This window comes from Vombatus ursinus, unplaced genomic scaffold (genome assembly GCF_900497805.2).
Source record: "Vombatus ursinus unplaced genomic scaffold, bare-nosed wombat genome assembly UNPS02014781.1, whole genome shotgun sequence".
Lineage (NCBI taxonomy): Eukaryota > Metazoa > Chordata > Mammalia > Diprotodontia > Vombatidae > Vombatus > Vombatus ursinus.
The window spans coordinates 17,866,064-17,872,267 of NW_020954559.1; positions in this window are offsets into that span (position 1 = coordinate 17,866,064).

Consider the following 6,204-nt stretch of genomic DNA (forward strand, 5'->3'; position numbering starts at 1 on the left):
CAACTTCCTGAGTGGGTTTATTGAAATGTTCCTACATCTATCTACCAATACTTTTATTTAGATCATACCTTTTTTTTTGTGTACATACCAGGACAGAATGAGAGGTATCAGATACTTTGCTGAAACCTAAGTAAAATATATCCAGAGCCCTTGATCCATCATTCTAGTTACTTTGTCAGTAAAATGAAATGAAATTAGTTTGGCACCATCATCTATTCTTATAAAGCTTTCTTTTCTAGATACGAATTTACCATTCCTGTTCTTTAAATTCATTGGAATATAAGTTCTGTCTAGGCCTGGCACTTGAAATCATCTAGGACATTTAGGAACTCTAGAATTATCTTGCTACTTACCTTTAATTTCTAATTTCTTTTAGCCACTTTTGTTCTCTTCTTTCCATTCCAGGTCATTCTTGGTAGAGAAAACCAAAGTCAAGTAAGAGTTGAATAATTCTCTTTCTCTGTTGTCCATCATCCTTATTCAATGAATCCAAGAAGCAACCCTACCTGTTCTTGGGTCTTCCTCTTTCCTCCAATATAATTTAAAATAACACATTATTTTGGCCTTTAGTTTTCCTTGTCAGACTTAGTTCATTCTGAGCTTTTGCAAGGTGGACACTATTATTATAGGACAGTGCCATACTCATTCATTAACATTATCTGTCCCCTTTTCTTTCTTCTACTTCTTTTAAATATCTAATGTGCTCCATTATTTTCCTGTGCATTCACATTTGGACTCTTTAGGTGGTTTTCCCTATTCCTCTTAATCAGAATTGTTTCTCAATTCAATTAAAAAAAATTCAACAAACATTTATTAAGTGCACACTATGAGACAAGGGCAGTGCTAGGTGCTAGGAACACAAAGAAAAAATAAAACAGTCCTTTCCCTCAAAGAGCTAATGTTCTGTTGGAGGATGGGCACAGCATATACATAAATAGGTAAATACAAAGTTTATAGAAAATTCTACAGAGAAATTTCAGGATGGGGTGAGTGCAACTAATTAGAGGAATCAGAAAAGACTTCCCCTAGGAGGTGGCACTTGAGCTATGTTTGGAAGGAAGCTAGAGATTCTGAGAGGCAGAAGAGAAGGAGGACTCCATCTGTGCAAAGACATAGAAGTGAGACACAGAGTATTGTTGTATGGTGAATATCTGGCAGGACATTTTGGCCAGAACAGAGAGTATATGAATGAAAGAATGATTAAAGTATTTAATCAAGTGCTTACTGTGCACTAATCAATGTGCTAAGTGCTGAAGAAGAGTAATATGAGGGAATTGAAAGAATTGGGGAATTGAGTGAACCACGCAGACTCCATGTTGTGACTCAATTCTAGAACTAGCTTAGTTTCTATTCAGTTATGAATCTAGTCCAAATTCTGTCTTGTGAGAAGACCTTATTCAGTTGTAGGGATTGGGAGAAAATCTTATTGTATTGTTTGAACCTAGCGTTGCCTAGCTGGGAAACTGGACCACCTCTATTGGCTGTTTAGAGACCCTTAACTAAGGGCCTAGGTTATATTGACCAGAAACTCAGTCAAATCCAAAGACTGATGTGAGCAGTTTTCAAACCATTGTACATCTCAAACAGCCCATATATCTTATCTGAAAACTGGCCCTGTACTGATCAATCAGTTATTGTTTCCATGTTCCTTTGATTGTTTACAGACACTTGGGGCTAGTGGGACATCTCTTTCTGAATTCAAGGAACTGCACCTGTTTGCTTTCCACCTTCCCACTTGGAAAGACCCTAATCTTTCATTCAATTAGAAATCAAATTATTTAATGTATCCTGGCTAATTGTTTCCTTTTACTTAATTGGCCTTATTTGATTAATTGTTTGTAAAATATAAAAGTCTGTCTCTTCCTGTATTCCAGTTCCAGCCCGAAGCTGAAGAAGGAGTCTGGTTCTGATTTGTTAGGTAATTGCCATACATTGCTTAATAAATTAAAATGCTTGGAAACTTGAACCTTTGTTTCCTCAGTATTTTCATCTTTCACTTGGCACAAATAGGAAATTATATGGAAAGGAAGATACAGAGGGCTTTAAATGTTAGACTGAGGCATTTAAATTTGTATTTTACCTTACTGGCAATAGGATGCACAGAAATTTTTGAGTATGGAATGAGATGATCAAATCTGTGTTTTAGGAATATCAATTTGACAGTTATGTTGAGAATGGATTTGAGAGGAGAGAAACTGGAAGGAGGGATATTGTACTAATACAAGAAAGCAGGGATGAGGGCCTTATAACCTTTATGAGGAGATCATTAAAAATACCCTTCATTAGTTATTTGATTCCTACCAATAGGAGTCAATTTTGCTGTGCTGAGAAAACTGGGATGTATCAGGCAGGGGAAAGGGCCAAAATTAAGATCCTGCATGGAATATATTCTTCCTCTGGGTCCCCAAAGTTCAAAATTATAGACTATTAGTAGGAACTCTCTGGCTGCTGGTAATTGCTGGGAGGGTGCCCATGATGAGATACAAATAGTAATATATCTGTGTCTCAAACCACATGGAGCTTCATTAAATAAAAGTAAAATATTGAATCTTGGTAGGAACCATATGGGCAGACATTGCATTGCTGCATCCTAGGCTGTGTAAACACCTTGTGCTCTGAAGAAGAAAAGAACTCTGTAAACCCAAGGCCATATTGATAATGCTGCTACAAATGATAGTGCTAAACTCATATTATTACTAAATTACTCACTTTGCTAAATGGCAAGAGAATTAATGATATTTTATTTTATATTTTTTGCTCTTTCTACCATTCTTCTTGCTATACATATGCCAACACGATTTTGTTATTGCATAACTGCATATTTTTATTATACTGTATATTGTTATTTTTAATTATTTAAATACTCACACAAAGATGTTAGTTACTTTCTTTCTTCCTTCTCTTTCTCTTTTTCTTTCTTCTTCCTTCTGTCTTCCTTTCTGCCAAATAACTTCTCGAATTAAATTGGAAGGGTTGTACATAGTGGGATGTTTACTTCTTTAAGTGTCTCTTGTTGCTGGTTTCACAGCAACAGGTTGAAACAAGGGGGAATAGGAAACTGTTCAATTCCCAAACTTGTCTCATGCTTTCCCTCAGTCATGACTTGCACCCACAGAGGATGTAGGAGGAATTAATTAAATTCAAAGAGCAATAATCAGTGCTGACATAAAGGAATGATGATTTGGAAGAGACTTGGGGACAGTAAATGGCTTAAAATGTGATTTAACCTCTGCCAGAAAATCATTGGAGCCTCAGTTATTGCCATGAGATTAACTGTGAAGAAATTTGGATCTACACAGATTCTGTAGCTTTTGGAGAATCTGTATATTAAAAGGTAGAAGAAAGGTGGCATTTTTGAAAAGAAGAAATAGCTTAGAATAGGAGCTCTTAACCTTTTTTGTGTCATAGACTCCTTTGGCATATAGACCCCTTCTCATCATGATGTTTTTAATTGCATACAATAAAATCATATAAAGAAAATAAATCATATTAAAATACAACTCTCTATGGTGATTTATTTTGTGAGATTCTCAAGTTCCTTATATGTTATTCACTCTAAGTCCCACTTGTTTGTGTATTCTCTCTCTCTCTCTACCTTTCCCCTCTCCCTTCTCCCTTCTCCCTTCCCCCCCTTTCTCTCTCTCTGTCTCTGTCTCTTTCTCCAAGTTAATGAACCCCAGATTAAGAACTCTGGTTTAGAGAAACTGATTCTAGGGGTATTTCCAGGGGCAGAGATTGCCTGACTATGGTCATCCCTCAGTCTACAAACATCTTCCCTCTTAGTGACAGAATTTTTTCACTTAATTTTGTTAGATTGTCTGAAACTCTGCTATTAATAGATTCATTTGAGTTAATAAGCAACCTTTTTAAAAAATGCAAATATCACTAATGGGACCAAAAGTTTATAAATATTCAAATATTAGTATGAATGTCTTCAATGAGATTACTTTTGATAGTAGTGATTAACTGGAGGGAATGGGGATTTTGATTTGTATGTCTTGATTTCTCATCCTCCATCCAAGACAAATACTAGAAGAGGAATAGAATAAATGAGATCCATCCCAAAGGCACAGGGGAAAACATGATCTGGATCCTGGGGTTCTCATTTCTATATGCCTCTGACCTACAAGACTGGAGAAAGTGAGGCTGGTGACCTGGCACAGCCCTCTCTCTCACTCAAATCAAAGTCAATTGCAAGTCATGCCATCATCTCCATGATGTCATGGTCCTCTTCAAGAACAAAGGACAAACACAACCTGTGAGTAGTCCAAGCTGCCTGAATAGGGACCCAGAAGTCCAGTTCCAGCTGAGTAACTCATCTGGTTGTCCCCTTTTCATCTCCCTCTTTCTCTCCCTCTTTCTCCTTCTCTCTTTCCCTTCCTTCTCCCTCCCCCTCTCTTTTTCTTCTCTGGGGTTTACTGGCTAGATTTTTCTTTCTCAAAGACCAAGCCTCAAGCCCAATTCACTCATAAATTTGACAATAGGTCCCTGCCCGAGCACCACTTCATGGTTATTTTTTGGGCCCTCCTTGCTCAGAGTGAATGTAGATAGTAACTGTTTCTCTTTTGGCTAGCAACCCCGAGGGTCTTCCTCTCCCAGTTTGATTTTTTTTTTTATTAAAGGGGCCATCCCTTGACTCACTTCTTAAAGAGGCCTGTTCACTGAATGGGTGTTACCTCACTCAAAGTGAGAACCTGAAAAGACCTTAACTTAAAAGGGCCAGGGTCTCCCATTGTGGCCTGGGTCATTTCCAGTTGTCCCGATAAATATCTGGCCACTGGACCCAGATGGCTCTAGAGGAGAAAATGAGGCTGGTGACTTTGCACAGCCCTCCCTCACTCAAACTTGACTTACTCCCTCACTCAAATTGACTCAAAGTCAATTGCAAGTCATGTCATCATTTCCCTGATACCATGGTCCTTTCCTAGAAGGAAGGACAAACAAAACAACAACAACAACAACAACAACAACAACAACAACAAGACCACTGGGAGGGCTGAGGGGAATGAGCCCATGTATCCCTAGTAGAACCAAAGGCTGAGTAGACATACTTGTCTCTGTATCTGGCTTTGCGCTACCTCTCTCTCCTGACCTAACCAGTGCTTACCAACTTCTATTTCCTGCCATGACTCTTTCTGTTTCTGACTTTGGATTTTGCTCTTAGCTACTCTCATTGTGTTCAGCCTTAACTAACTTGGGTCCACTTGGTGGGCTTTACCACATATAGGGCAAGTGGCTATTAGTCCTATCTATCACCTCCCCGCCTGCATCTCCACATTTCTATATCTACAAAGATGAACTGTTTGCAATTGCTTTTGGCTCAGTTACCTTGCTTCCTTTGCTCCAGATTTGTATGCAACATGGAAGAAGGAAGGTAGATAATTGTTAAGTGTAGAATATTTGCAAGGATAGGACAGGCCTGGGTTGAGGACTTAGGGCAGCAAGAATATCTGATGTTCCCAGTAGCCTGGAGATTAAGTGTGAAGAAGTGGAAAAGAGTTGCAAAAATATTGCCAAAGACAAACTGGCAATTTCAAATTTTGCTTAGGGGTGGACAAAGAGAGGAGAGATATAGAACTGTCCTTCTTGTCATCTTTCTTCTCTTTCCTAAGTTAACAAACATTTATTAAGCTTCTACCATGTGTCAAGCATGGTGCTAGATACTGGAATAATTCAGTGACATAATTCAGGCTAGTACTATTACTATTATAGTTCAACAACAAACGTGGGTTCAATTGACTCTAAAATGCTAATGTGATCTTGGGCTACAGTAAGAGGGGCATAGCTTCTAGGAATAGGAAGGTAGTAGTTGCACCGTTCTCCATCCTCCTTAGACATCTCCTGGAATATTGTATTCAGTCTTGGTTACCATGGTTTGAGAAGGACTGAATAAGCTGGCAAATGTACAGAGCAGGACAACCAGGATGGTGAAGACCTTGATTCCATGATAAAAGAGCTCCAGTTGAAGGAATCAGGAATGTCTAGTCTGGAGAAAAGCCTCAGGTGGGATAAGATAGCTGTCTTCAAGCATTTGAAAGGCAATCATATGCAGAAAGGCTTGGAAATGTTCTGTATGGACTCAGAGGGTAAAACCAGGAGCAATGAGTGGAAGTCCTAAAGAGGCTAATTTAGGCCTGATGTCCTCACAATTAGAGCTGCCCAAAAGTGGAATGGGCCATCTTGAGAGCAGTAGGTTCCTCTTCA